The sequence below is a fragment of the Adiantum capillus-veneris genome, chromosome 28 (genome assembly GCF_014529385.1).
Source record: "Adiantum capillus-veneris isolate H3 chromosome 28, ASM1452938v2, whole genome shotgun sequence".
NCBI lineage: Eukaryota > Viridiplantae > Streptophyta > Polypodiopsida > Polypodiales > Pteridaceae > Adiantum > Adiantum capillus-veneris.
The window spans coordinates 85,453,772-85,481,079 of record NC_140958.1 but is presented as its reverse complement, the minus strand read 5'-3'; the positions used below and the strand labels follow the sequence as shown (position 1 = coordinate 85,481,079).

Sequence of the window (27,308 nt, the reverse complement as noted above, 5' to 3'; positions counted from 1 at the left end):
GGTTACCATAGGGTACACATATATACATGGTTCTGTCTCATAGGCCGAATTTGGCCTCTAGAAGAAGACGTTAATAAAACTTTCTTTCTTTCTCTCTCTCTCTCTCTCTCTCTCTCTCTCTCTCTCTCTCTCTCTCTCTCTCTCTCTCTCTCTCTCTCTCTCTCTCTCTCTCTATCGCTCACACACACACTGACTTCGGCCTCTAGAAGATGTTAATAAAAATTTCTCTCTCTATCTTTCTCTCTCTCTCTCTCTCTCACACACACACACACACATGCCGACTTCGGCCTCTAGAAGACGCTAATAAAGCTTTCTTTCTCTCTCTCTCTCTCTCTCTCTCTCTCTCTCTCTCTCTCTCTCTCACACACACACACACACACACACACACACACACACACACACACACACACACACACATACGAACATTGCCAGGAGAGGGTGTGGGAGGGAGGAGAGCATACCTGAACTGCGTGACTGGTGTTGGCCAAGCAACACAGAAGGAGCTTCGTTTGAAAAGCCTGGCGAATTTTGGGAGCCCGCGGGTACTGAGAATTCCCGAGCGTCCCTTAAGGGACGTAAGCCAGTCTGCAAACATCACAAAGGCCGTCATTATTTACCATCGCATAAGCAAAGCTTAATTATGGCGTCGCATAAGCAAGGCTTGGTCGTCCCATAAAAGACGCCAACTTTTTATAAAAAAAATTTGCGATGCTTATGCATCGGCCGTCGCTTATGCATAGGGCACAACTTTGCTTATGCATCGCCTTCATCATCGCTTAAGTGACGCCCGTAGATTTTAGGCCGTCGCTACACACCCCTTGGCTAGTAGTGATTGGAGAACTAGATAGAACAACCTTGTAGAACTAAGAAACCTCATGATAAATAGCATAAACATGCTCTCCCATATTATTTTCTATGTGCCAAAAGCTTTACATGCTCTTGTGACAAAGTGAGAGGACCTCGCAAAAATGTGTCCCTAAGCGTTGGCCCAAAGGAATAGTGCTACCATAGATAGCTAAGGTCTCCTCATCAACCGAAGCTTGGCTACTCTTCAAATTGTTTCCTTGCATTAAGTGGGAAAAAAATGTGCATACTGACTAACAAAAAGCATTGCATGTTAGAACCTTATAGAAGTGCAAAGTCTTTAGGGGTTGACATGAAGGACCTTCTTATGAGGCTAATAGGCATGTTATTTTTTGCTACGACATATAGGCTTCTATGAGCTCTCATGCTTTCTCATTGAATTTTTCTATGATAGCATCGATAAGCCATCCCAACAGTCATGTTACCTTTCTACTAACAAGCTACCAAAGAAAGGAGACTCTGAAGCCCAACTAATTGCATGATTTACTATAGTATCCAATCTTCCACATCCTTTTCAGTAGTTTGACTTGCCTGAACCACCACTTTTTTTAATACAAAATTGTCAATATGAACTGGTGCACCGTCGAATGGATGGCCAAGGACTCTTTGAGGAATTCCGGTTGGTATTCCTACAATGAGAATAAACAGAGATAGGTTTTGCTCTATTTTCCTAGATTTTCTTCTGGAGTTGAGCCAACATAGCGACAAATATGAGCACAATGAACACTCCAATGCAGATGTCAATCATTACCCAAAGCTTGAACTGATAGCTATGTGTCTAGTAGAATACTCTTGCTCATGCAATCAATCATTGTGCGAAGGATACAATGCTAGTGACGAGGGTGGAAGCAGAATGCATTGGGTAGCTAGAGATGGGCAAATGGAGCTCAAGCATGAGCTATGTATGACAAGGATGATGCATTGTGAAGGAGAGTTGCTTCCATGGAGCAAGGGTGACTAGCGTCATCATCACGCCAAAGCCAAAATTTTGGACACAAAAGGAGCATATACCATATGCCTTTCGGAGTAGATGGTCAAAGAAAGTGAGCACTTAGATGGAGCCGAAATGGAGTAACAATATTAGTGATCAATACTTGAATGTGGAGTAATGCGACATCACATGCTACTTGATTGCAAAGTAATGAGAGACATGCGATATTACTACTTCCAAGTTATCCTCTACTATGTTGCATGGGATGTGGCCATCCCCCTTCCCGTGTCTCCACCATTGTGAAATGTGCCAAAACCCGGTCAACGCGGATCACTGGTTCCAACATGCATCCTCCCATCCTGATCATGGGCTACGTCCATTGAGTAAAAGGCTAATGGCATATCGTGGGTATAGTCTCTCTCTCTCTCTCTCTCTCTCTCTCTCTCTCTCTCTCTCTCTCTCTCTCTCTCTCTCTCTCTCAACTCAGTTCGGAAAAATGTGTCTCAGTTTAATATCGTGCCATTTTCAATTTCAAAAATGCCGGTTGAGGGCATGGGAAAAAGGAGAAATTCCGTCCCATAATAGACAAGAATAGTGTAAAAATCTTTAAAAAATAGCCTAATTTTCTAAAATTTCCTCTTGAAATAAACAAGGAAAGGAATTTGCTATGTTTGAAAAAATGGTTTTTCTCGAACACTGCGAGTCGGAGTCTCTCATGACCTCGTGGTCCTTGCAAGGGGCAGCCGCCTGGAGGTAACAAATGTAGGACACTTCTTACATTTGTATGACGTGTTTTTGCTCCATCTAGCTTGCTCTCTCAGTAGTCTCTGCCCTTCCGAAACATGTTAGAACCAGTCCGCGCCGGCGCGGACTGGTTCCAGCATGCATCCTCTTTATGATGGGCTACACCTCTACCTACCATGCCAACACTCATCATGTCTCTCTCTCTCTCTCTCTCTCTCTCTCTCTCTCGCGTACATATCCCATAGGAGGTAACTTGAGAGCCAAGAACTCTCTCTCTCTCTCTCTCTCTCTCTCTCTCTCTCTCTCTTTGGCCATCTGAAAATATACTTCTATTACATCTAAAGAAAGAGCATTACGAAATCGGTTCACTGTCTCCCTTTCCAAAAACCTTAGTCAAAGAAACTAAATCCCATATCATCATCGGACTCCTCCACGGCCTCCTTCTTTTCCTCTTTCTCCTCCTTTTTCTCCTCAACTGCTGCGGCCGGCCTGCACCACCACCACCTCCTGTACTGACCACAACGACTCTCCTTTCCGACAGCAATGAGCTCCACATCAAGTCTATCGTATCATCATCAGCTTCGGAACCAATTGAGCCAAGAATATTCTTCGTGTCGGCAGCGGAAGGCGAGCAGTTACCCCCTAGTAGTGCCAGTAGGTAAGCCCCGACTAGCTCACAGGCAATCAGGTCTCTCTCTCTCTCTCTCCCAAAAACTTTTAAAAAAGGTGCTGAAACCAGTCCGCGCGCGGATTGGTTTCAGCACCTTTTTTAAAAGTTTTTGGGAGGGGGAGAGAGCTGGCGCGGACTGGTTTCAACACCTTTTTTAAAAGTTTTTGGGAGGGGGAGAGAGAGAGAGGCGCACTCCTCGCACAGATCGCACGCAATCGGGCGCACTCCTCACAAGCGATCAAGCGTACTCCTCGCACAGCTCGCAGGCGATCAATTTCACTCCTTGCACAACTCGCATGCGATCAAGTCTCTCTCTCTCTCTCTCTCTACCTAAACCTTTTAAAAAAAGCTGTTGAAACCAATCCGCGCCGGCGCAGACTGGTTTCACCAGCTTTTTTTTAAAGGTTTTGGTAGAGATATAGAGGTGAAGAGAGAGGTAAGTCATAGAGAGAGTGAGATTGGCAATGCTGTGAGCCAGATAGTGTCCGCCAGGGCAAAGAAAGACTAGAGAGTTATCATGGAAGGCAGCAAAAGGAGCAGCTCCAGGGTGGTGGCGGCACTAGTGATGGTGATGGTGGTGGCGGGCAGTCTTACCGAGAAGGAGGAGGCGGCAATCTGATGCAGGACAGTGCGAAGCAAGCTGTTTTCGTGTCAGGCTTCCTTACAAGAACCACGTCGGTGCCTTCATCCACATTGACGTGCTGCGACGGGGTGAAGTCATTGTACTCCCTCACCAAGGGGGTGAGGGCGGGGACCGCGTCACCACCTACGGCTACATGAAGCAGTTGTTCGCATCTTTGGGCTCTGCGCTCAAAAGATCCAGTGTGTCCGTCCTTCCTAGCCTATGCAGCGTCAATCTCGGCTATGCGATCAACACCGCCACGGTTCCTTGAATGAATAGCCCTTGCGGCTAACGATGCCATCCTATATTATAACGCCTACTTATGCTGATCTCCGCCCTCCATGATGAGTACATTAGCCTCCTAGATGTCGTGATATTGGCCCCCTACCACCCAAGCTGCAGTAGGGTGTCAGCAACTAGCTTTGCTCCCCTCTGCGGTTGAAGTTATGCCCATACTCTTACACTGCTGTACTTGCTTCTTGGTGAATAAAATCCGCCCACTTATTACAAGTTCAAAAGAGAGAGAGAGAGAGAGAGAGAGAGAGAGAGAGAGAGAGAGAGAGAGAGAGAGAGACGCTTCTCAACTCACCGAGTCACCTACAGAGTATAGAAAAAACTGAGTGAGAGAGACAAACATAGAGAGAGAGAGAGAGAGAGAGAGAGAGAGAGAGAGAGAGAGAGAGAGAGAGAGAGAGAGAGAGAGAGAGAGAGAGAGAGAGAGAGAGAGAGAGAGAGAGAGACTTGTGGAGCTTGGGATGGATGTTGATATTTCAGAGAACGTGGTAGAGCTCAAAGCTCTGCTTGACCAAGCTACGGGATGTCGTCGCGACCTCATGTGTAGAGTCTTATAGCCTTTGCGATATAGACATTAGAAATGGTAGCAACCTTGTCTGCGCAATGTCAAGGGAAGGCCACATTATTTCATACCTCAGAAAGTCAAATGATCATCAACACATTATAAAGATTGCCTAGTTTTAGCTGGCATCAGGATGTTGAAAAGTAAAAGATCTAGATATCTCTCTTCAAGGGGCCTCCAAGGAAAAAATTGATGTTGATGTGGATTTTAAGGCAAGATCCTTGGAGTTGAAGGTCCATGATATTGATGGCAAGAACTATCATCTATGTGATTATCATCTGGGTGTGTTGTGTTTGTGTAAAGCTATCGTACCTGAGAAATGTAACGTCATTGTTAGGCCTACTCAGATTAACATTATTTTGATGAAGCGGGAGAAGGGCACCTGGCAATATCTTCATGGGAATGAAGACAAGTCAGAGCTGTGCAGTGATGATAAAGAACCCATATCTGGGCTCATGCAAATAATGAGGAATTTCTTACTTTGTTGCGACTTTGATGTGGTGGTCATGATTGGTCCAAAGAACTATTTTGATATGGAAGTAGAACCATCCACTCGATTGGTCTAGAGAGTTGGCATCAATGTTCCTAGGGAAAATCATACAAATTTCCCTTTATGGTAGATTCAAACCTAGGAAAATTTTCCCACTAATTGACATTTTTTACAATTTAACTCTATTTTTATGAATTCTCCGAGTGGATTTTCTCCCTCTCCATCTATTTTGATTTTTCAACATCTAGTGCTTACCCAAAACATTTGTCAGAGAAACGAGTGATAAAATAAGCTCTAGGCTAAGCTAAGGCACACTTTTCTCAAACATTGGTTGGCATGGTAGAGGCATCAAACCTCCATTTTTTTATATATAGAGAGAGAGGTTTCTCAAATCACATATAGACCTAAGAGAGAGAGAGAGAGAGAGAGAGAGAGAGAGAGAGAGAGAGAGAGAGAGAGAGAGAGAGAGAGAGAGAGAGAGAGAGAGAGTCAGCATGGTAGCAGCATCAAACCTCCAAAAACTAAAAAAAAGCCCAAAAAACTCAAATAAAATATTTTGTGACTGCAATATTGATAGAATGCCACATGAGATGTTTCTTATAAAACAAAGCTCAATGTTTGTGAGAAAGTAGCTCGGTTTTTTCTTTGCGCGAGAATGTTCGCTCGCCGTTTGGTAAGACTCATAGACTCCATGCACTAGTCGGGTCAGCTACATCCCACGGATTGACATTTTATGTTTGTGGTTCTCGCTTTGCTAGCATCAATATGGTGAGGCTTGCAGCCGGCTCACATTTTGGTGTCATTGCCGCAGGCGCGGCAACCTAGACTAGGGGAAAACCTAAAGCATTCACTTGAAATTCCATCGCTTCCTCTAGTTTCAGCTAGAGTAACACATTTTTGTGATTTTATCATGATTGAGAGTTACTTGAGAGTAGGGATACCCAATAAGGTCCTTGAGAGCTTTAGTTAAAAGGAGGGATTAGGTGAAGGAGCCTTGAGACTAGCTAGTGGTCGTTCGGTAGGGGTGTCACCTAAGTAAGAAAGTAGAGATCTGAGATTGAACGTTTAAATTTTCACTTTCTGCACTCATTTTCATGGTCAATAGGAGCAGGGTAGCTAGTATACCATCAAGATTGCATCTCTGATCCAAGGTGCATTGAAGAAAACCAAACAAATTCCAGGTCTATCTTAGGCACGCTAAATATAGACGGAGAATTTCTAGAATTGATAATGACATACTAAACTTGCAAGGTGGTAGACCAACTTGAGTACACTACTCCCTTTGAATTTGGAAATATTTGGATCACTAAAAGGCATGGTCAAGCCCAAATCTGGGAAAAAATGCCAACTTCAGAGAAAAGTAACAAGGAAAAGTCAATTTTGGCTAAAACTTGAACCATGGTGTGAGTAAATCCTAAAAATTGTAAGAAAATCAATCTGTGAAATGAAAACTACAAAATGTCAAAATCTGGTGGAGTTTTATCTTAGGCACGCTGAAGATAGAAGTCTATCCAGAGAGGGTTCAAACTTTCATCTCATAGGGTTTATTTAGACCATAAAATAGCTCCTATGCAAGTTTTATCGAGTTTGGAGATGTGCAAGGGTTAAAACACCAAGAAAGTGCATGACCAACGGCTAAAATCAAGCTATGTCAAGAGCTCGTGTGTGAACGGGCTCTAACTAGCATGATCAAGTCAATGTCAAGACCACAAAGGAATCCTAATTGACCACAATTCACCTACACACAACCAATCAAAAAAGAGTTATGTGTAGCATCAAATTCATGAAAAATTACACACATTTTAGCAATGAACACCAACGCTTGATTTATCTATGCATTTCATTAAAATCACATGCAATTAGTGAGTAATTAGAGAGGATAACTAGTGAGAAATCCCTTAATTACACACTAAAATCACTCAGATCCACATCAAATTTTTGCAATTTTCTTTCAAAAGTGTTGTTTGGTGGATACAGGCGTATGGACACCAAACCCTATAAACACTCACTCGATTTTTCAAAGAAAGCCGTGTAATTGAGCCTATGGTGATTTGTAATTGTAATGTAATTTGACATACCCTCTCAGTCTCTCCCTCTTTGAGTCTACACCCTTGTAAGTGGCCAAATGGCCATGGGAAATCTCCCTTAACTTTTAAGTCAAAACCCTTAGTTTGGACTAAGGAGGGATCATTAGCTTGGAAGATTTGAAAACGTTCACTGTGAGAGCTTCTTGCTACTACAAATTGTAATCTTCTTTTCTCCTAGACTCCAAATCAGAATTCATTTTTGAATAGCACATTGTGTTCCTTGTCTCTTGCTCTACAATCTAAGTGTAATCATTTTCAATCTTACTATGGTTTGCAATGCTTTGCTTGTGAGATAAATGCATTGATTTGGAGGTTAAAATGGTTGTTTTTTGATGTTTTGACCATGGATAAGTGTTTCTATGCTTAAGGGGGATCTTTGAGTAGTTCTGTTTCACTTTTCTACACATTTTTTGTGATGGATCGTGATTTATGTACCTTCCCAGATAGTAACTGAACTTGGTAGGATTGTGTCCCTAGGTGTTGTGATACCTCTCCTTAAGTTTTGTTGCATTCCAAATTCGTTTGGCTGCCGAAAAGGTGTGATGCTCTAGAGCGGTGAGATTGGAGGCATACTAATTTTTTGACTAAGAAGTGATTGGTTTGCTTTTTTTTGTAGAATGAGTAGCCCTCTGCGTTCACTTTGGTAAGGTCAACACTCTCATTAAGTCTCCACTTCCCATCTCGGGTCGCTTCCTTGCATATTGACATTATGTTAGTACAAAAGAGCTATGCTGTAGACGTTCGTCGCGGCGACCCGCTAACATTGGCGCCGTTGCCGGGGAACTCGATCCTTAGGTGGTGAGTGACTTAGTGTACGAAAAAAATCTCCCTTCAAAGATTTTGACACCCATTCCGCTTACACATAGACAATGAAGGAGTTAGACGTAGGTTTAGTGCTTGGTAGAGATTGGAGTCCGAAACTAGCCAGTGCTACTTCTTAAGAGAAAAGAAAGCTGTGAGTGAAGTACAATATAGTATTTCATTCTTTGATTTTCCCATGCTTGAAAAGGACTATTCTACCACACACTTCGTTGTCATTTCTGTACTGTTAAGTTCATTTATGTTTGCAAATTTATTTCAGATTATAGGAGTAGTTTAGGAAACAAATTACACCATCATTTGGAGCCAAAAGGATCGACAAAAGAAACTATCAGAAACCTTATTTTAGTGTTGAAGACAATAACTCTAAAAAGCTGAAGAATTGATGCTCAGAGCTTCAAAACTGAACCAAACCCAGCAAAACCTTCAAAAAGGGGATAAAAACTCTTACTGAAAACAGACTGTGCAAAAAACTTCCAATTTGCCTGTCCAACATCGATCGCGATCCATGTACCTTTTTGGCAAAATGTGCTAAAACTGTTTCCTTTGCTTAGAACATTCTCTCAGGCATCAGAACCTTGAGTTTGGTCAGAAATAGAGTGCTAGACGATCACTTAAATCAAGAGATTGGGGTGAGTAGAGCAAAGTCTTGGAAATTGAGGAAAACACGAAAAAATTGAACTTTTACTTGTCCAAATTCAAAAAGGGGAGAGAATTGGGATCAACTAGAAGCAAGGAAGCAGCATAACCAAAAATCATGTCCAAATGCTTCCCAACATGGATCGCAATCCATGTTCTAGGTAGACATCTGACAATAAAATTTACTGAGTGTACTCTTGATTACTAGTTGGACAACTTTTCCAAAAGGAGACATAGACAAAAAGTGAAAAAACCTGATCAAAATACCAAAAAAGGAGTTGTTTGCAGAAAGAAAAACATACACAAAATCTTTCTTTTCACTTGGAAAAAATTGATCAAATCCAAAAGGGTTTGGGGAATAGCATCACCAGACCTTGTGTCACCAACTCACAAAGTATTAGTCCAAAATCCTCGGGGGATTCACCACTTCGAGCATACACCTCCGCTATCCTTGGGCTGCCTAGGGCTTTGGTACCTGCCCTAGCCTTTTGCACTGCACTCACATGCTGCCTCTTCCTGGCATAGACCATCTCTTAGCTCGGAACAACTTTAGCTGCACCATCATTGCCCACCCCCTCGTTGAACATTTATGTTCAACCACACATGGCCTTATTGCACTAAAAAACTGCACACCATAAACAAACTCGCTGTACACTTCAAAAACACCTAGCATATGTACACCACTGGCACCTACTACCCACTTTGTTTGCTCATGCGGGTTGCCCAACCCCCTGCTTTGCCTGCAACAACCCTCCTGGGTCAAAAACTTTGCATTGGTCATCTCCATCCACCTGTAATAGTTTGCATAGTGCCATACTAACGCACACACCCAACTGCATAGCCAAACTGCCAACATCATACCTCTACCACTCCAAGCATTCCTTGGCAAACTGCCCACTCGCAACAAAGCACCTTCAGTAACACCAAATAGAGCACCTTCGTGCTCACCATCCAAAGACTTGCTTGTATCATCACTCACACCAAGCAAACCTAACACATCTCACCCACCCTCCCATCCATGTACGTAAAGCTAGATCCTCGTCTAGTAGATCATGTACCTGCTCAACAGCATACTGCACAGCTACTTTGATCACCATTCCTTTTAACCACCACTTACAGACCTTCTTACAAAGCTTGGACACCACCTTGGAATCTGCATCACCTGCCATAGAAGGCACTCACTGCATAGGAAGCACCTCTAACTTTGACTCCGCTTTGCCTTTATCACCTGCCATGAACTCAATTCTAGCATCGTCGAGCTCCTCCTCGTCAATTGGCCCTTCAAGGTCGATAAGCACCGCTTGCCTGTCCGCTTCAACCACCTGCTCTTCTACCACTGCATCCTCAAGCTCTACCAAGGAAGAGAGAAACTCCTTCTCTATCACCTCCTCCTCATCCTCTTCCATTGGTACAACTACCCCAACCCTTTTGGCAAAACTTTGCACCTGCTGCACCGCTATGGCATATTCCACCGCTATCTTCATCATCATGGTCATTAGCATCGCATTGCACACCAGCTTTAGCTGCTCTCCACCACATGGAGGACTAAATTGCTTCGCTCGGTCTTCACTAAGCACCTCGGCTTGCACTTCATGCTGCTCCTCGCACGTATTCACTGCCTCTCCACTCACATGTAAGAGGTCGAACTCATCATTCCTGGATTGAGATGACTTGGTCTCCCAACTCGTATCTGCGTCCATAGAGCTACTGTCACTAGACCTAGTCTCTTCTTCGGTTTCAAGCTCAGGAACCTCATCTAGCTTCACCGCCTTAACCCCGTAAGCAAACCGCACTCCTTGCTCTTTACCGCACTTCAATGGAGCTTCAACAGCTACACTCGAACTTGGCAGTACAATCTTTGTCCATTCTGGAACCACCTGCACTTCCTTCACAACTCCAACTGCTCTAGCCGGCATCTTAGGCATAGGAACGAACCTGTCTCTTTGTAGCCAAAGAACCCTTGGTTCTTCTTGCACTTGCACTTCTCTTTGCATCTCCTGCGGCTCCGCTATCACCGCATCCCACTGCTTTGGCCTCACATCATTTTGCAAATACCGCCTAGCCTCACACTTCTTCAAAATCTTCTTGGTTCGCCCTTTTGCTAGGGTTACCGCCTCCTCATACGACATTGGACCATCTATTTCCACCTTATCTCGCACTTCTTCATGCAGGTAATCCATAAACTTACACAATTTCAAAAAAGTGGCATTTTCTGCAATAGTTACCTTGATTAACTTTCCCCAAAGAGCTTTGAACTCCCACTCGAACGCTTGAAAATCTCCCTCCAAGCTTTTCTTTAAACTGTCTAGCTTTTGCTTTACTTCATCTAGCTGCGCATCCGCTATGAATCTGCTTCGAAAAGCCGCCTCCAGGGCTTCACAATCTGCTTTTTCTTCTTCACCCAGGCCATCGCAAACCATAGCCTTGCCTTACCATGAACCAGGAGTGGGAACACCTGTACCGCACCATCCTCTCTCGATAAACCGCTTTCTAACACGAACAATCCATAGTCTTGAAGCCAAGTTTCCGCATCTTCAACCCAAGTGAAAATGGGAAATCCTATCCAAGCCATCACTAGCAGCACCTGCTCTTCAAAGGCCGCACCTTTGGTATCACCAAAATCACCGCTTCGACATCAACTAGGAGCACCAACATAATCCTCAATGGGGGCACCAGAAGATGGAGAGGGGGAATTGGGGAACACGCCCGGCACAAACAAAGGGGCCTCTCTATAGCTCAGGCCACACACAACACCCCAATCCACTTAGTGAGCACCTTCGACTCACAGAATTCACACTATCACACACACGATCAAACACAACTTCACGCACCGTAGCGCACACGCACTCAAATAGACCACCAATCAACCTGCACCCACAAAACGGTTGCAATCATCGCCTACCCTTGCACACATGCCACTATCTCTCTCTCTCTCTCTCTCTCTCTCTCTCTCTCTCTCTCTCTTGGCACACACACTCATCGAGGGGACGCACACGCCATCACACACCCGGCATCACATGCAACAGAACAGAGCAGGAGAAGGGGGGGGAAGGAAATAGCACGACAAGAAACGCCCGTTTTCAATGGGGGGAACTCACTCCCTGCTCAAAAACACACTATAGCCGCACTCGGCTTCACAAAATACCTAGGGGGAGGCGCCCTCTCGGCCTTCTGCAGACGAAAAACCACTCTTGGCTCTTTTACATGTGGCTCCCAAGCCTCACGAGGCGACAAAAAGCCCCTAAAAATGATAAAAATGACTCCTTTATAGAGGGGGAGCACCCATTTTAGCATGTTTGGCCTCTTTCCAACACATGGCGAGCTCTTTTAGACACTTTTGCACGGTCATTCTCTCCCTCTGACTCGCTTTGTTCTACTGCTTTGGGACCCTACCTTTACATGAGGGGGGGAGGCAATAGCGATGTCGCTATTGCTCCCTCTCCCATCCTAAAAATTTTGGCGCCCCATGGGCTCGCGGGACCATTCCCTATCGGGACTGCCACATCATCACCACTACTGCACTGCTCTACAGGCGCGAGTGCTGCAGCGCCGCCCCGCTCACCTCCAAAACCGGCTCATTACTGCCTGCGTAGCGCCGAAGGCGCTCTCCGCCATAGCCACGAACTCAAGGAGCTCACGCTCCCCCTTCACCATGTGATGCTAATGAGGGCTACACGCCCCAGCCTTTATACTGTGTTCAGCAGGCTACGCCTTGCGCATGTGGGCCAATACCTCCGCCACGTGGCGCTCACCCATGAGTTGCCTACAAGAACCTCATTACCTTTTGTAAAAAAACCTTCTATTTTGCCATTTTTTGGTCTCCCTTGGTCAAGCTACTACCAGTAGCCTACTGACCCGTTCTCCAAGCAGAAGAAACACACTGAAACTCCACATTCCCAGCCTCGTCTTCACCAATCATCTTTGCATTTCGATCCCTCGGTGTCCTCGAACTAAGGCCTCCAAAAAGAAAAAAAATATTCTGCAACTGCTCACCACAAAAATGCTCCCGACTTCGTCTAGCCGTATCTTGCCGACTAAGCATCCAATTGACGTGCAGTCAACTCGTGCTAGCTCCACATGGTAAACACTCCCACCGAGAACCTTGGCGAGGCCCAAAAACTGCCAAATGGGACCTCCTCCAATGCGGCCAAGTGGGCACAGACCCGACCCCCGGAAAATATTCAACTGACCATATCTTGCCATCCAGAGCTCCGATTTGCAATCCGAGAAGATAGGCATGCTCCACCACTCGAGCACTACACACATATACACTGACATCAGCCCAGGCCACCTGTTCCCAGCTTCCCTGTCCGTTGGGGATTTGCTACACTCCCTTCCTTTAAACTGCAATATCTTGCACATCGGGGCTCCGTTTGACGAGCCGTCTGAACTGGCTTCTAGAGCACACTGATCACTACATTATAGGACATAAAACCCACATCTCGGGCACAATAGTCCATCAGCATCCTTGGCTCTTTGCAACACACCTTTGGCCTGAAAAACCACTTCGAGCATACACCTCCTCTATCCTTGGGCTGCCTAGGGCTTTGGTACCTTCCCTAGCCTTTTGCACTGCACTCACATGCTGCCTCTGCCTGGCATTGACCACCTCCTAGCTTGGAGACCACCTCCTAGCTTGGACCAACTTTGGCTACCCCAGCGTCTTGTTTGTTGCACATCATGCTTGCATTGATTACAAGGACATAAGATCCTTGTTGAGAGATAGGTGTTTCAGTTGGACAGCCCCAGATCCTCGTCACTACTCATAATGAATGTAAAAAACCTCATAACCTAGACATAAATTTAATCTTCTATTGGTCTCTCTCTCTCTCTCTCTCTCTCTCTCTCTCTCTCTCTCTCTCTCTCTCTCTCTCTCTCTCTCTTCACAATGTAAACTACCTCACATTCTCTAGTCATGTAGGATCGCCGCACACCTCGGTCTAGAGGTGCATGGAGATCATAATCATCGGTCTATAGTCTCTTCTTTATTGGTCGATGCCTATTTGTGGGTACAAGAAATCTACACACCCACGTCTACATGATAGTGCATGTAGTGGACAAAACCCCTTTGCCTCTTCTCTAGCTCTAGCAATTCATAGCATCTTAACATCTCTTCATAGCATATCCTTGTTCGAGGGATTGCTTAGCACATTACATGTTGGCCTCCAATCTGAGTATCATGGCGTTGAAATCTTTCCAACTTAAGGCCGCATTCATAGAGAGGAAGAGAGGGATCACCGTTCGCCTGGCTCTTATTTTTTTCCATAATCCCGAAGGTAGACTTAAAAATAAAAACTAAATCCAAAATCTAATCTTAAATCTAACCTAATTGAACATATGGTGATTCTGAACTAATTGAACATGGTTAGTGGGTGAGTTAATAGGTGTCAGGTTCTAATGGGAATATACATATTGTTGCGTGCCTAGCGTTGGCTCTTGGGGCAAAGCCTTGATCATTCACATGTCCTAAAATCTAACATAAATCTAGATCTAATCTAATCTTAAACTCAACATAAACCTAAATCTAATCTAATTTGAAATCTAACCTAGCTAACCTTAAATCTTGTCTTAATCTTAAATCTAACATAAATCTAAGCCTAATCTAATCTTAAACTCAACATAAACCTAAATCTAATCTAATCTTAACTCCTAAACCTAAATGTAATCCAACTTAAATCTAACCTAGCAAATCTTAAATCTTGCCCTAATTTTAAATCTAACCTAATCTTAAACTCACAGATCATGAAGAGTGACTTCACAATTGGTTCTTATCAAGATCACACTTGCACCTTTTTTTTCTAAAATTGGAAAGACACTGGCGTAGAGAGAGTCTCTAAATTTATAAGCAAGTCCCTGGCATTTTTTCACGAGCACTTGCATCATGGAAGAAAAAGGACCTCTAAAATTTAATTGGGAGGGTTTCCATACCTAGCAAACTAAGCTAAGGGCATACTTAATGAAGAAAACATTATGGGGTGTTGTTAAAACACTTGTCAATGATTATGAAGGCACACAAACCAGGGCTTCTACTTCACTCAATCAAGAAAAATATGAACAGGCACTTGGAATCATAATTACTACCTACATTCAATGCGAAGTAGAAGAAGATGACAAAGTTTCAATCCTCCTTAGTGCACTTCCTTCCAAATATGACCATATAGTCACTATTCTTGAAGAAAAGGAGCGAACTCCAGCACTTCAAGATGTGATAAGCTCGCTTCAGGTAGAAGAAAAGAAGCAAGAAATTTCACTTACACCGATAAATAGAGCTTTTGTGACAAAGGGAGGCAAATCGTCCGTAGATTTCATATCATCTCCCAACATTTAAAGTGCTATGAATGTGGTAAATGGGACATATAGCTAAGGACTACTATATCAATAAATTTTGTAGCAATTGTAGAAAGAAGGGGCGTCCTTCTTCTAGATGCTATTCAAAAGTTCCAGATAGTAGTAGAAATAGTAATAACAAAGGCAAGAAGCTAGTGAGAGGAGCAGCTCATATAGTCAAGGAAAAAGAAACTGAGGACGAAGGGGAAGTTTCTTTCATTACAGATGTACTTTGAAGATCCATTACTACTTTCTCTAGTTCAAGGGGAGGTATTATCATCAACGTGTATGGATAGTTCTTGTCATCTAGTGTGGATAGTGTCATCCCATGTGGATAATCTAGTCTTCATTATGTATTGCATACCCAAGGGGAGGATTGAAAGGTGTGCACTGGATCTCCTTCAACACCTAGTTCAAATTTTGATGTAGCACATATTACATATATGTGTGTAGCCATTTGAAAAGGCACCTAGAGATATGAGCTGCTCGATATTGGCTATGACACCTTTTGTACATAACCCCTTCCTTTTGCATATGAGTGATAACATATGCTGTAAATATATTGCAGTTACATTATAGTGTATAGAATGTGAGTCTCTCTCTCTCTCTCTCTCTCTCTCTCTCTCTCTCTCTCTCTCTACTGTGTGCAACCATGGCTGTTCCAAGATTCAAACCACCTTAAGCTCATTGCACCAATCCACAAATCCAATCCTAATAGTGGAGGTCTTTGAAAGAAGATAAAATAGGCAAGCTCTTGAAGGCAACATATTGAGGTGGTCCGGGGCGGGCAACAAGAGAGGTGACCTCTAACCATCCCTCAAGCCTCCCGTGCTGCTCAATTGGGGCTGGGGCAACCACAAGCACAAAAACAACAACAACAAACCCACAGCCAAACAAGTGAAAGGGCACCACTTAGTTATGTTATGCGAACTAGGACGCAAGAGAGATTTTGGCACAACCAAGAAGATGTACCACACAACACACACAAGCAACCTCACACCAAGACACACATAAAATGGACCAGAGAGAGCTAGAGCAAAGGGAAGAGAGAGAGGAAAGGATCTTGCGTAATACCTTATTTGTGACTTGCAAATGGAGATGGTTCGTTATGATGCTATCGTAGAACTTGTACAAAACTCATGCAATGCTTAGTGATTGCTAAACATTGCCAAAACACACACACACTGTCTTAGGGTGTGGGAGACCTCTCACCACAATACCCTCTTACAATGGACACAAAATTGGCAATGAAAAACACACTAAAACACTTTCTAAAATCAAGATCAACCGATAAAAACTCAAAATACACAAGTCACCTTGAATTCACCAAACCGTATTGCACAAATGGAAGGACGAAGATTTGAACGTCGAATCACGCCTTTGATGCACCAAACCTCAATTTATTGATGATGAAGGAGCATATACAATAGTGGTTTTGAGATTTGTGGAACTCACGCTCTCTCACTTGCAATGTGTAGCTTGAAAGATTCTCTCACACCAAGAGTGAAGCTCACAAGTGGTTGCTACACCTAAGTCTCTCCTCACGCATAGAGTGTTGGGGTGCTATGTGAGATATTGGAGGTTGTTTACAAGAAGGAGAGGGGCCTATTTATAGGTTGAAGATCCCTCATTAAGATTATTGGAAATCCTAATTTACAAGATAACAAATCAGGATTATGATTTTTTTGAATATCAAAACATTGCGGGCCTTCTTTGTCTGCTTGAGTCATGGGTGTGGGCTCAAAAGAGAGCATTATTGATGGTAGATAAGGTGAAAGTAAGTAAGAAGAGAGAGAGAGAGAGAGAGAGAGAGAGAGAGAGAGAGAGAGAGAGAGAGAGTTACTATACACATGTCTTGAGGTGAGGTGTCTTTTATGGTTAGGTCAATGGCTATTTTGTGTTAGTATGTTAGTGGTTAGTGTTAGTAATCACTAGAAAGTTATATTTACAATGGGTAGAATGGGGTGGATGGTTGAATTAAGATGGTTGAATGAAGTGAGGAAATCGTTGTGATGGTGAAGCTTGAAGGACTTACTTGTGTAGGTTCTCAAAATGACTATCGATCTTCTTCTTTGTCTTCTCTTCTTTACGCCACCGTCGCCAAGGTTGATTATCGCGATGAAAATGATAATTTGTTGATGAGATCTCTTGATTTGCAGAGTTTAAGCATGGTTTACATGCTGAATTTCATGTATATAGAGAAGGGTAAGATGGAATTGTACTTTGGAAGTAATAGAGAGAGGCATAGAGATGGTGTATGTATATGGAGAGCTCATATGAGAGCTATGGGAGTAAGAGGAGAGGTTAATGGTGAAGAAGGTGAGAGAAACCATGGAAGGTGCAGGTTTGTGTGAGAGATTGAGAGGAATGAGTGTGTGTGTGTGTGTAGAAGTGTGGAAAGAGGTGAGAGAAGACTATGGGCTACTTGAGAAAAGTGGGCAGACTGAGGTCCACTCAGAAAATCATAGCTCACCGGTGGTTGCTCCAAAAATAACCAAAATGTTTGAGGTGACTATTCAGGTTTTGGTCCACATTTTCTCTTTTGACCACCGCTTCAAATTCGGAGTGGAGATGGATATTAAAAATCCCACTAAAAGACCTGTTTTTTCTTCCCAAAAAGTCTTCAGTGGCCCCCCTTTTGTTGAATTTTCATATGGCTCCAAAGGGGAGCCCCTCCTTGCATGAGAGCATGACATAATTGATTCCTAGGGGTTTGAAAATGTGCATGGTTGTGGATTATGCACAAATATAATACATGGAAATGATGAAAAAAGACGGGCTAGTATATATAAACAATTTATGGAATCTAGAATAGTGTGGGCTATAAATATATAAAAAATAAATATATGAAAATATAGGGAATCAAATGAGGAGGGCCCTCATTTTTTTTTTGATGTATATTTATTTACAAGAGGTAAGAAATAATACCTTTAAGAAATAGGAATTTAGTGAAAGGCAATGACTGATGGTGGAAAGCATTTTTGAGGTTTTTTCTTAGGAGTGGATTCACATAAAAAATAAGAGAAGCTTGTGTGAAGATATTTTTATAAGGAATAAAGAGCATGAAAAATGGTAAGAAAATTGTGGTAATGGTGAGTCAATGTACATAGCATACATAGACAAATAACACACACCTAGGTAGAAATATTTAAATAAATACCAAAATAATTATGAAAATTCCTTATATTTAGGCCCTATATACAATGAAATATTTACACACAAATGGGCCATAATATATGGTATTTTTTTTATTTTTTTGGTTGAACTAGCCCAATGACTAGCTAACTGAGGGTTTTAAGAAGATATGGGAAAAGCCCCCTAACTCACGCATGCCTATGTACAATGAAAAGGTAAGAATAACCACAGTGTTTAGGTGATTTTGGTAGGGTGAGGTAACTCACTATGGCAATTACGGAGAGCCGAAAAACGGCTATCATTAGCCCCCCCCCCCCCCCCCCCCCCCCCACCCTCTTAGATAATGGTACATTTATGTTCCATTTATCCGATCATACAACATGTAGATTGTGTAACGTCTATCTTTGTCTGCTCTCATCTTTGAAGCACCTTTGTTGTATGATTAAAAAACCTTGTGTGATATGAAAGGTTCTCAGAGCCAATAGCAGGATGTACTGAAGTGACTGAGTAAACCTCCTCCATTGAGAAAGTTTCCATAAGCACCCCCCAGGATCAAAGATCTTGAAATATCTTTCCCAAAGAGAGATGTATGGTATTGAAACACTTACTGATTTCGATTGAAGAAAATTGTAGATTTTATTGTTGTCCATCATTACATCTTTCACTATGAATGTGATATAAAAGATTGGTTGCTCTTCCTCCTATGTAAAGTTGATGTATCTGCTACGATCTTCAAGAGCTTGTATGAGCAAATTCCTGAATCGTAGCTCATAAAATTCATTCAACCTGGGTAGGCTCATCAAGTCAAAAATTCTATGACCTTCATGATTTAGAAAAGCTTGATCCATGCTTCCAGCTGTTATTGGAAGATATTGCAAATAGTTTACCACATAAGTAGATAATAGATGAAGGTTTCTATTGCTTCCAACACATTGGAAGAGAATAGATTTTGGTACTGATTGATGAAATATCCACATGTAGCAATCAACAAGTTTTTCATCTATGATGAAGACTAGAATCATCACAATGTGCGACCTCCATACACCAAAGAACCAAATGAAGAAGGTTTGGAAACATCCGTTCATCACCAAGTATTCATGTCCTCTTCCACTTAAGAAGGTATGGTGCCCCCGATGAAAGGTTTCTGTGAAGAGAGGAGAAGTTGAATTTGAAGAGGTGAAACCCAATGTGAAGATGATTGGGGCTTCAAAAGTTTGGATTTTCTTGCTAGGAGATTGTCCCATGAATGAAGAGCCACCCACTAAAACACCATTGGAGAGAATGATACCCTTTTAACAGTTTCCTTTTATGATTTTATTTTTTACTACTCTCCCATGTTCTTCATCCCCTTCTAACCGCCCCCTTTGGCAAGGTTGTAACTCCTCACATTGTACCACCTCAAAGGTTGATGGAACTTTGGCTTCTTGCATGATAGGTTCCTCCATGCTTAATATACATGGGTCATACCAATGCTTTTCAACATCCTCAAACACTTCTTGAAGATTATCCTCACATGGATTCAACTCACACACTTCTACTTTGTTTTGGAGTTGGCATTCCATGTACACAATCATCTCTTTATGATCAATGTGGTCTATGATCTCCCCACCTATGATTTCATCTTCTTCTTCACTCTCCTCTTTTAGACAAGATACACTCTCAGAACATTCCATACGATCAAGGTTACCTTCAAGGTCTTCATTCTCCATAGAGTCATGTAGCACAAAAGCTTCGTCTGCTCGGACTATAAATTGATCCTCCGCCAAAAAGCTGGATGTATCCATTATTGAATCATCAATGCCATTTAAGATATCTTGTGTCAATTTTTGCATGCTTGTGATAAAGGTAGAAGAAAGAGATTCCACATTTGAATCTTGGCCACACACTTTAGCACTTGAATAATCAGTTGGCATGTAAGTAACTTCTTCAACATTTGTCGGAGTAGAAGGAGACAAGCATGGCAAAGGAGATGACTCCTTGATAGAAACACTTTCATGATGGTTGGTTCTTCCAGCATGATGGAAACCATTTTTGATGTAGAAGTACTTGTGAAACTTCCTTCGGGCAATAGTGACCGCTTCTTCAAAGGTAGAGGGTCCACTAGAAGTAACCTTAGTGTTTAGGAAAGGAGACAAACCCGAAATAAATTGCTCCATTTTTACATAATCTGGAAATGTAGAACTAAATCCACATCCTTCCCATTGACGAGAAAAAATATCCTCATAAGCATAGTAGTCTTCACCATGTTGTTGAAATCTCCCTAATAAAGCCCATGCTTTCTCCGTTGTTGGAACTTTAGAGAATCTGGTCTTCAAAGCTTTGGAAATTTGGGTATATCCATCTTCAATCTGAGAAGACATACTCCAAAACCATTGCTCAGCATTGCCTCTAAGGCATAGCAACAAAAAATCTCCTTTTTCAATGTCATCCCTTTTACCAAGGATATGGCAAACCATTCTAAAATCAGCAAGAACATCATCAACATCTTCTTCTAAATTTCCAAAGAAGATTGGGATATCCTCAAAGGTATAGCGTGCCATAGCCTTTCAATGCTAGAACCACACAAAGATTAGGTTCAAACAAATATTTTCTCTCATAACATCAACTAACTACAATACAACAATACAAAGATTAGTTCAAGCATTCATGCAATACAACAATAATAAGCACAAAGTCATCCTCAGTGGGGGCACCAAAATTGAGGCGGTCCGAGGCGGGCAACAAGAGAGGCGACCTCTAAACATCCCTCAAGGCTCCCGTGCTGCTCAATTGGGGCTGGGGCAACCACAAGCACAAAAACAACAACAACAAACCCACAGCCAAACAAGTGAAAGGGCACCACCTAGTTATGGTATGCGAACTAGGATGCAAGAGATATTTTGGCACAACCAAGAAGATGTACCACACAACACACACAAGCAACCTCACACCAAGACACACATAAAATGGACCAGAGAGAGTTAGAGCAAAGGGAAGAGAGAGAGGAAAGGATCTTGCGTAATACCTTATTTGTGACTTGCAAATGGCAATGGTTCGTTATGATGCTATCGTAGAACTTGAGCAAAACTCACTCAATGCTTAGTGATTGCTAAACATTTCCAAAACACACACACACTGTCTTACGGTGTGGGAGACCTCTCACAACAATACCCTCTTACAATGGACACAAAATTGGCAATGAAAAACACACTAAAACACTTTCTAAAATCAAGATCAACCGATAAAAACTCAAAATACACAAGTCACCTTGAATTCACCAAACCGTATTGCACAAATGGAAGGACGAAGATTTGAACGTCGAATCATGCCTTTGATGCACCAAACCTCAATTTATTGATGATGAAGGAGCATATACAATAGTGGTTTTGAGATTTGTGGAACTCACGCTCTCTCACTTGCAATGTGTAGCTTGAAAGCTTCTCTCACACCAAGAGTGAAGCTCACAAGTGGTTGCTACACCTAAGTCTCTCCTCACGCATAGAGTGTTGGGGTGCTATGTGAGATATTGGAGGTTGTTTTACAAGAAGGAGAGGGGCCTATTTATAGGTTGAAGACCCCTCATTAAGATTATTGGAAATCCTAATTTACAAGATAACAAATCAGGATTATGATTTTTTTGAATATCAAAACATTGCGGGCCTTCTTTGTCTGCTTGAGTCATGGGTGTGGGCTCAAAAGAGAGCATTATTGATGGTAGATAAGGTGAAAGTAAGTAAGAAGAGAGATTGAGAGAGAGAGAGAGAGTTACTATACACATGTCTTGAGGTGAGGTGTCTTTTATGGTTAGGTCAATGGCTATTTTGTGTTAGTATGTTAGTGGTTAGTGTTAGTAATCACTAGAAAGTTATATTTACAATGGGTAGAATGGGGTGGATGGTTGAAGTAAGATGGTTGAATGAAGTGAGGAAATCCTTGTGATGGTGAAGCTTGAAGAAGGACTTATTTGTGTAGGTTCTCAAAATGACTATCGATCTTCTTCTTTGTCTTCTCTTCTTTACGCCACCGCCGCCAAGGTTGATTATCGTGATGAAAATGATAATTTTTTGATGAGATCTCTTGATTTGCAGAGTTTAAGCATGGTTTACATGCTGAATTTCATGTATATAGAGAAGGGGTAAGATGGAATTGTACTTTGGAAGTAATAGAGAGAGGCATGGAGATGGTGTATGTATATGGAGAGCTCATATGAGAGCTATGGGAGTAAGAGGAGAGGTTAATGGTGAAGAAGGTGAGAGAAACCATGGAAGGTGCAGGTTTGTGTGAGAAATTGAGAGGAATGAGTGTGTGTGTGTGTAGAAGTGTGGAAAGAGGTGAGAGAAGACTATGGGCTACTTGTGAGAAAAGTGGGCAGACTGAGGTCCACTCAGAAAATCATAGCTCACTGGTGGTTGCTCCAAAAATAACCAAAATGTTTGAGGTGACTATTCAGATTTTGGTCCACATTTTCTCTTTTGACCACCGCTTCAAATTCGGAGTGGAGATGGATATTAAAAATCCCACTAAAAGACCTGTTTTTTCTTCACAAAAAGTCTTCAGTGGCCCCCCTTTTGTTGAATTTGCATATGGCTCCAAAGGGGAGCCCCTCCTTGCATGAGAGCATGACATAATTGATTCCTAGGGGTTTGAAAATGTGCATGGTTGTGGATTATGCACAAATATAATACATGGAAATGATGAAAAAAGACGGGCTAGTATATATAAACAATTTATGGAATCTATAATAGTGTGGACTATAAATATATAAAAAATAAATATATGAAAATATAGGGAATCAAATGAGGAGGGCCCTCATTTTTTTTAATGTATATTTATTTACAAGAGGTAAGAAATAATACCTGTAAGAAATAGGAATTTAGTGAAAGGCAATGACTGATGGTGGAAAGTATTTTTGAGGTTTTTTCTTAGGAGTGGATTCACATAAAAAATAAGAGAAGCTTGTGTGAAGATATTTTTATAAGGAATAAAGAGCATGAAAAATGGTAAGAAAATTGTGGTAATGGTGAGTCAATGTACATAGCATACATAGGCAAATAACACACACCTAGGTATAAATATTTATATAAATACCAAAATAATTATGAAAATTCCTTATATTTAGGCCTTATATACAATGAAATATTTACACACAAATGGGCCATAATATATCCTTTTTATTTTATTTTTTTGGCTGAACTAGCTAACTGAGGGTTTTAAGAAGATATGGGAAAAGCCCCCTAACTCACGCACGCCTATGTACAATGAAAAGGTAAGAATAACCACAATGTTTAGGTGATTTTGGTAGGGTGAGGTAACTCACTATGGCAATTACGGAGAGCCAAAAAACGGCTATCAATACAAAAGCATGAATAAGAGAAAATGTCTCATATGCTCTCTTTCGTGTTTATGATTTTTTTTTAAAATTCAAGACCGGGATGGAAGCACCCAAGTGGGGAGTAAATCTGTTGGCAAGTGGAACTAGAGGGAGGAGAAGCTATGTGGAGCAAGAGCTACGAGTGACTATTTTCAAAGCTGCAATAATTCTTGGTTTATGTCAACAATCTTATGCTGCTTCAACTGTGGGGATTTGTGGGTCAATAGGCATACCAACATTAGCAAGATACGATAGCCAACGGTTAAATTTTCTATTATTTCCTTGGATTTAGGTTGGAAAGATGACAACAAATAGAAGGTTTTCATGTGATTTTGAGAAAGTGAATAGAGCAGGGCTTTAGGTGAGCATGGGTGCAAATAATAATGGATTGGTACGCCAACATGTGATCATTACAGGCCTAGGTGCATACTGCCCATGACAGCTTGAGTATGCGATGGGTAAGAATCAAACTGAGGATGAGCTAGAGGGCCAAGGATAGGAAATTCAGTATGTTTGGGGCCAATGCTTGTGATTCTATCATTACCCATGGTTTTTTTTTACAATTTTGGTGTTACCAAGGGTCAATTTTGTTCACACTTTGTACATGATTTGGGATATTCAAGGAATTCAGTGTTGGGGTCAAACTGTGTAGCCATTTTCTCTCTGTTTCTCTCCATTTCTATTGTGTTGCCTCTATCCCTCTCAACTCTCTCACAACCAGCAGCCAGGTGCTTTCTTGGTTGACACTGGAGAACTGTGCACTCTGACCACACTCTCTCTATCTACCTTGACCTACCTCCCTCTCTATCTACCTTAGGTAGAGAGCTAGAGGTGTGTAGATTAGGTAAATATTAGATGTAGAGAGAGAGGTAGATACATGAATAAACCTCTATCTAACTCTCTCTATATGCTCTCTCTATCTAACTCTATTTACCCTCTACTCACTCTCTATCTACGTCTATTTACCTCTCTCTCTATGCCCTTTGCAGCCTTGGACTTGGTTTAGATTAGGTGTAGAGGATAGAGATTACCTCTCTCTCTCTATGCCCTCTTCATCTACCTTAATCTACCTCCCTCTCTCTATGCCCTCACTATCTACCTTAGATAGAGAGATAGTGCTATGTAGATTATTTAGAAATTAGGTAGATAGATTTATAGTAATCTATATACCTCTTTCTCTATAATCTATAGAGGTGTGTAGATTAGGTAGAGAGAGGTGTAGAAATGGAAGATATATTGAGCTGTGTAGATTAGATAGAAATTAGGTTTAGAGAGAGTAGATAAAGAGATTAGGTATAAAGGGTAGAGATATAGACGTATGTAGATTAGGTAGAAAAAGGATGTAGTAATTAGAGCGATACAAAGATCTCCTCTTCCCTCAGCCAAATTATTTTGTCGGCCAGACGATATGGAAGACATGGCGACATCTCACAAGAGTGACTCTCTGGGGTAGAGACCATTTCCGCAACAATACCCGACTTGCTATGGTTACAGAAGCTCTGGGACTTGACCCTCGATACAAAAAACGCCGCTACCAACAACACCGGTAGTCCACCCAGAAGAATAAGTGGCTGCACTGAAGAGGGAGCTGGAGTTGGAAAGAAAACATCGCTTAATGATAGCCGAAAATGCGCCTAGAGCAGAGGATATTACAACTGGGCAGTAGTCCTTCTGTATATACAGTTGATGCATGATATCCTTGAGAAGAATAAAGTAACATTGCTGGCCATAACAAAGCTGGTAGTGGAGTTCAGAGGCAAAGACCCTTCCTCATTTGAGCTTTCTTGCTTGCTTCCTAATGCTGCATTCACAAGAGAAGCAAGAGTTAAGCCTGCACTAAATGTTTTCTTTAATACCTCTAACCATACCTCCACATCCTCTAACTCTTCCTTTGATGCCAATGGGCAACTACCAAACTTTGATAGTGACTCGGAAGTATCTGACTCACCATCCGTCAACAAGTACAAGTAATAGACAAACTCATGGTTGAATTCCACTAAGTGGAAATTTTAAGAGTGCCTTAGAAATATGTCTTGGACAAGCAATGCATCGGAGGGACACTTTTCTAGACATCAATTCAATCTCTTGGCTGCACGCTTCTCAGGGTAAAGATTGGTTGGATGCGCATATCTCATGCCATCAATTGTCAAGGAATTGTCACAAATGACTGATTCATATTGCTGCAAATGTGTTTGTAGGTACTCAATTGAGCAATCAATGATCCTCACGTGTATCCTCCCCTACATCGTCCATCTCTAGGACTATGTTCCCCATGTGTGAAAGAAAAAGCAAGCCAAAAACTACTATTATATCCTCAATGATATGTGTCAGAACCAAGCAAATACTGAGCATGGAGAATCCCCCATGGACCCCTACTCACTTGCTTCTGACCCATGTGATTATGTCAATACAATTCACACTAACGTGTGTTGAAAGGACATGGATACAAAATTAAGGGGTCCAAAATATAACATGGGTCAAAACCAAGCTAATAAGGGCCTATGTGTTGAGATCATAATAGGTAATGTGATGAGAGTCAAAACTAGGTGAATTGGGGCCTAAAGAATCCCCCATGGACCCTATTTGCTAGCTTTTGACCCTTGTGATAATGTAAGTACAAATCACGCTCCATTTATGTCCTTTAGACACAAAACACGTTATGAGAGTCAAAATCAGGTGAGTAAAGACTTGAGGGATCACCCAAGCCCCTACTCGCATTGTTTTGATTTAATTGATAATGTCAGTAGAGCTCACGCTATACCCATGTCCATTTGGCACAAATGTGTCAGAACATAGCATTAAATGTTATCAGCAATAGATTTCTAGGCCCACTCACTCACTATGCCCAAACATAGCAACCATAGCCTTGCATGGTCACACTAGGAGTTATTATTCCAACTATGCCTTGAACCTCACAACTTTGCGTGGAGAATCTCAACTAACTCCTACAATTTTTAGCTATTGGGGTAAAATCCCATGTGGCTGGTTAGGCTAGGCGCCCACCCACTATACTTATTCATTATGTGCATAATAGAATAACGGGGCTCAAATAGTGATGGTGAGTTCTAGCCCTTGCAAATACAAGTCTCCTCTTCTCATGTCTTCTACATTGCTGCACACACTCACACACGCTCTCGCTCATGCACTTCAACTCATATCAGATCTCATGGTGATTGCAACGGAGAGCACGATGACATTGTGGTGGAGATTGTGGTGAAGATGTAAAATTTACAGCATTTTTTTGTAGCAGATTTTTGGTTAAGTAAAAGGTCAATTTGCAGCTTGATTCCTAACATCCCTACCAAAAACTTCGTAGTCTATAACTTTCTAGTTGAAAGTTTTTCCAAATTCAGCACTGATTTAGATTCACGTTTGGCTGACTCTCTGCATGTCTAGGGTACACAGCTGCAGATTTTTACAGTTCTGTTTTGCCCTGTAAAAATAGCATATTTCAGGTCCATTCTCGCACTACCGGCTGTTTTTTTGGGATCTACAAATTTGCGAAAGGAAGTTTCTGCAAATTTTGAACGGTTTGAGAGATATGGGCTGGCTGGCTGGCTGCTGCAGGGTGTTTGAAAAGATGAACATTATGTATGCCTATTCTGGTTTTGCTATATTCGGAGAGCTCAGAGTGAGCTTTGTCATTCTCTTGTTTTGTGCATTGATGTATTGCTCTCATTGAAGAGAGTGTGGGTTGAGATTTTCAAAAAATTATTGCGTATACGTTGAGAACACTTTGTGGACGTATGCATTTTTGTGGACTCTCAGGATTCG

General features: G+C 41.9%; 2 pseudogenes; one reads left to right on the top strand and one right to left on the bottom strand.

Moving 5' to 3' along the window:
* Positions 1-2,928: 2,928 nt before the first annotated feature.
* Positions 2,929-4,132, bottom strand: LOC147420805 (uncharacterized; annotated as a pseudogene).
* A 454-nt stretch (positions 4,133-4,586) lies between these two features.
* On the top strand, positions 4,587-5,253 carry LOC147420804 (uncharacterized; annotated as a pseudogene).
* Positions 5,254-27,308: the final 22,055 nt, after the last annotated feature.